We start from the raw sequence: 5,467 nt of genomic DNA, 5'->3' as shown, positions 1-5,467 counted from the left end.
AATAGTACCAAGGACTTGGTACTATTGATAGTATAGTAGCATAATTATATATATATATATATATATATATATATATATATATATATATATATATATATAGAATTAGGCTACTATACTATCTATAGCACCGGAGCTCCGGTACTATAGTCTTGTTTTCGACCTTAAGGTGTTCACCGTTAAATATAATATAGGGTATATGAAGTTCTTAAGAATAAAATTTTAATTTTCTTCGACATCAGTTACTCAGTAAATAAATTATGTAAAAATGGACGGTGAAAATTAAATAATCTTTAAACTTTGAGCATTGGACTTTTAAATTCAAGATCAAGAATGTTAACCTTAATCTAGATAGTTTAAAGTATTTTCTATCAAAATTTGAAGAAATTTAGATTCTTCTACACCGTTAAACTCTAAACTCGCCATAGTAGCTATTGAAAATTGACAATTTTGAAATGATTTGATCATAAAGTAAACTATATCGAAAAAATATAAAATTTTATTTCTAAAAACTTTAAATATGTTAAATCAGTTTTAACTGTGTGAATCGTTGATTTAAACACCCTAAGATTGAAAACGATACTATAGTACCGGAGCCCCGGTACTATATATAGCGTGGGACCGATTGTTGATTACTCGTCATATTTGCATTCGCATATGTGTTTCTGCATATGATATATACTATATTTCAGGCCCCTTGTGTGAGTCCAGCTCCATGGTTTTGTTTCCGAGAAGCAACCGTGCAAACTATTTTTTGCTTAAGTAAATTTTTTCCAAACCTTTTGCATCATCCATCTCTCTGATTATTTTGGAGGCGAACGGCGCCATTAGATTGTCTTATTCAACTTGATATATTTTGCAGTGAAGCTTATTTGAGAATAGGGCCGGCACATGATCGTAGCCGCATATCTCTTGTTCGACTTGTGTTCGGCTTGATATTTGGCTCGCTCGAGCTCGGCTTGAGTTACTTTTAAGCAAGCTTAGGAGCCTCAATTTAGGCTCTATATTTATTTCAAGCCGATCTTTAGATTTACTCGGCTCACTCGAATTTAGCTCGAATAGTTCGATATATATATATATATATATAGAGTGCGGCTAGTATGCTTCTGGAAGCACGGAGGTTTCCGTGCTTCCAGTTTGTTTTTGATGTTCGGACTTTCGAATCGTCTATCGGCTTCGTTAGACTTGATCTAGAGTATTTGAAGTATCTAGAAAATAAATTTTGCAATTTTTCGATATCATTTGCCTAGTGATCTAAGTGGCTCAAACTTAACGGCTGAAAATAAAAATCTTACAAAATGTGATGATATGATATTAAAATTTTAGATCAAAGTTATTGATCTTGTTTTATATGGTATAAAGAATTTTCTATCAAAATTTCATGTGATTTGGATATTTCTACACCGTTAAATTTGCAACCGGCTCACCACGGTCGTTAAAATTATTGATTTTGAGTCCCTTCGATCACTAGGCAAATGATATCGAAAAATTGTAAAATTTATTTTCTAGGTACTTCAAATACTCTAGATCAAGTTTAATGGAGCTGATTGTCGATTCGAAAGTCGGAACATCGAAAACGACTTGGAAGCACGGAGGGCTTCGTGCTTCCATAAGCATAGTAGCCTCTCTCTCTCTCTCTCTCTCTCTCTCTCTCTCTATATATATGAGAGAGAGAGAGAGAGAGAGAGAGAGAGAGAGAGAGGCTACTATGCTTCTTGAAGCACGAAGCCTTCCGTGCTTCCAGGTCGTTTTTGATGTTGCGACTTTCGAATCGTCAATGGGCTCCATTAAACTTGATCTAGAGTATTTGAAGTATTTAGAAAATAAATTTTATAATTTTTCGATATCATTTGCCTAGTGATCGAAGGGACTCAAAATCAATAATTTTAATGACCGTGGTGAGCCGTTTGCAAGTTTAACGGTGTAGAAATATCCAAATCATATGAAATTTTGATTGGAAATTCTTTATACTATATAAAACAAGATCAATATCTTTGATCTAAAATTTTAATATCATATTATCACGTTTTGTAAGATTTTTATTTTCAGCCGTTAAGTTTGAGCCCCTTAGTTCATTAAGCAAATATACTTCAAATACTCTAGATCAAGTTTAACGAAGGCGATAGACGATTCGAAAGTCGGAACATTAAAAATAACCTGGAAGCACGGAAAGGTCCGTGCTTCCAGAAGTATAGTAGCCTCACTCTCTATATATATATATATATATCGAACTTTTCGAGCTTAATTCGAGTGAGCCGAGTAATTCTCAAGCTCGGCTTGAAATTAATTTCGAGCCTAAATTTAGGCTCAAGCTTGCTTGAAATTAATTCGAGCCGAGCTCGAGCGAGCCAAATATCAAGCCGAACACAAGTCGAACACGAGCTGGCTCGCTCATTTGCCGGCCCTATTCTCAAATAATCTTCTCTGCAAAATATATCAAGTTATTAAGACAACTGATGGCGCCGTTCGCCTCCAAAATTACAGAGTGATGGATGATGCACAAGGTTTGGTTTGCTTTTTCTTCAGCAAAAAATATTTTGCACGGTTGCTTCTCGGAAACAAAACTATGGAGGTGATTCACACAAGGGGCCTGAATTGTAGTATATATCGTATGCAGAAACACATGTGCGAATGCAAATATGACGAGTAATCAACAATCGGTCCCACGATAACACAGTAACAAATGGTCAGTTATGACGGTAAAACCTGCCTTGCTTATTACCAGAATATATTGGCAAAGCTTGTTTCATATCTCTGAGAGAGATCTCTTGGTGTCGCTAGAAGGAAAACTTCAAAACAAATTTTAAATATTACAGAGTAGGATAGCGAAATGTTTATGCCGGGGAATCATTTTCTTTTGCTTTAGCAAGAAGTTCGTCTCTGATCCTCTTGATCTCCATCTCTCTCTCCAGTCTCTCTTTCTGAACAAAAAGGAGAGGACAAAAAAAAAAAAAAAGAAGAAAAAATCTTCAGGAACCTTAATTAAGAGGAAAAACATGTAACAGTAAGGACAAAAAAGTTATTTCATTCACATAATAAGAGCAAAATCGAGAAGTGAAGCACTTTCTGATTCGAATCAATCCAGCTTGCTTTCGTAAATTAATTCTGTAATCACGTTAACAAAGCCATGCAGAAATAGACTAACAATCAACAATATTTTACTTGGTCAAAAAAAGTGGTTCTCTTATTGAGATACTATGGTATGAGGGTGAGCAGAGTGAATAGTATTTACTAGTGTTGCAAATGGAGCCAAAACCAAGTAGCGTAATTTCATGAAGCTGCTTGCCACAGCAAGTCGCTGTCACAAGAATATTTAATGGATTAAGATACTAGATACAAAGAGGGAAACCAAACAATTGAAACAACCACTTGGACCCGAATAAAAACACCTCGAAACCCTCTCGACACAACAGAGTAGCGGAAAACTGGATCTTACGTATAAAACTTGACGAGATCGCTTGAGAAAACAAGCACAAAAACGGCAAAACAATAAAGATAACAAAGCATAGAGGAAATTTACGTGGTTCGGCCAATGATATGTAGACCTTTGTCCGTAGGCAAGATCTTCTCAATGCGTTCTTCAATTTATCCACAGGACAAAAAGTACATGCAGTAAAGTCAATACAAGAATCTCTTTCAGGCTCTCCCACTCTTTTCTTTCTTAACAAGAGTTTCACATTGAAGCTCTAAATACTATAACAGGAATTACAAGATTTTAAACCCCCAACTCAAAATAGAAGGGAAGAAATCACTATCGACCATCCGAGTCTTCCAATTCACTTCTTAGTTGTCGATCTCTGCTTAAAAACCCTCCATAAGATGTTCCTAGTCCAACTCCTTAAACCACAAAATTAGATCAAATCAGAGTCGAATCCAACTTGACTTGTTCACCACAGCCACTCGTTCCAAAACCTAAAAGAGCTAGCTCTGGAACCTAACATATTGTCATGTTCCGAAACCTGAGTTGCTGGTTATGAACCATGTTCCATAACACGAGTAAGAGGTTCCAGAACATGACACCACATACCAGCCTCCATCCAACACCTTCGAGTTCTGTAGAACCTTGGCCCCCGTTGACCTATGTTCTGGAAGACTTCTTAGGTTCCAGAACATGACATCCAGTAACCTTTATCCTCGACGCTTAACCGTAGAATCGACTCAAAACTTGGCTTAACCTTGATCCAACAAGAATTTCATAAAAAGACTATAAGAGAAAGGCTCGTCATAGTTTATAGTCTAGAAGGTATACAGGAAAATTCCATGAGTTGACCTAGGGTGTCATTAATTGCATCAAGCCCTTTGTGCAATAGATTCTTTTTCGATTATAAAGACATCCAAATCAACAATTGACATCGCTAAACATGATGTATTTAAACTTTCTCAGAGCTGAATAATTTTGTGAAATTCAAAAATTATTTTTTTCCTTTGTAAAGAGTACCAAAGACTATGTGCCATTAATAGCACCCCAGCCAAGCTCAAATTTCGTCTCCACAGGAGCAAACTTGGAGATCATATGAAAGAGTAAGAAAGTTCAACATAACATGCACCCGTTCAGCTTGTGGACAATTTATCATGTACTTTAGTCATATTAACTTTGTAAATTATCATTCTAAAGCTATTAGTTCTTCAGTATATGCACAAACAATCCCACCCTTAAGCTCCTGCAGCTAAACAATAGATCTGCAAGAAATCATTTGCCAATAAAGATAAAAAAAGAAATTTCACTCCTGCATGTCTGAACAGTTGTCTCCAGAGAGAACATATGCCGACCTTCATGAAGAATGCCAGATTTAGCAGAACAGACTCTTCATTATGCAACTTCTAGATACCCATATGTGACTTAAAAGATGTACCAAGCAATTTATCCCACAGGAAATTACTGAAGAGAGGTACATAACTAGGCAGTACAAATCCTGACAGTTCATGTGGCTATAATTAATGGTCAATAAAGCAACAGAAGAAGATTACAGTCACCCACATTTTTTCTGTACTACAAACCAAGTGCATCCCTGTTTATCTTCCTTCACATTAGCCAATACAGCATCTTCAACCCAACTGAAAGGGACATATTAGTGTTTCCTCAAAATTTACTAGGAAGAGAACCATAACACTACAATGTAATGTTACTTGCTACAGTTGTAGAAAAAACAGTGAATGAAAAACCTTATCCTTTGAAGTTAGTCCAACTATCATCTTACCATCAAAACTACTTAATAGAGGCAAAGGTAGGGGTGTAATGTGGGCCGTGCATGGGTGGCACAGCCCACATTTAACAGACCGAACCAGGCTGGGGGCCGAGCCGTGCCGTCTCTGGCCAAATTTCCCGAACCTATGGCTCAGCATAGCCTCCTAGCCTGAGCAATAAGGGCTGGGCCTTTCCGAGCAACAGTCAGATTTTTATTTTTTTTGGCTGTTTGGGGCTTATTTAGGTCCAAAAGTTCAAAGTTCTCTCCTTTTTTTTTCTCCCTCG

The 5,467-nt window shown here is 36.6% G+C and overlaps 1 long non-coding RNA gene across 1 annotated transcript; it reads right to left on the bottom strand.

Annotated features, from left to right (window-relative positions):
• On the bottom strand, positions 2,574-5,238 carry LOC109726481. The gene is made up of 2 exons (XR_002220532.1): positions 4,976-5,238; positions 2,574-2,918 (listed from the first exon to the last, which is right to left on the bottom strand). It is a non-coding gene; the product is annotated as an uncharacterized LOC109726481 (long non-coding RNA).

Source organism: Ananas comosus, linkage group 21 (genome assembly GCF_001540865.1).
Source record: "Ananas comosus cultivar F153 linkage group 21, ASM154086v1, whole genome shotgun sequence".
Lineage (NCBI taxonomy): Eukaryota > Viridiplantae > Streptophyta > Magnoliopsida > Poales > Bromeliaceae > Ananas > Ananas comosus.
The sequence above is the reverse complement of the archived record's forward strand: the minus strand, read 5'-3'. Positions and strand labels throughout refer to the sequence as shown.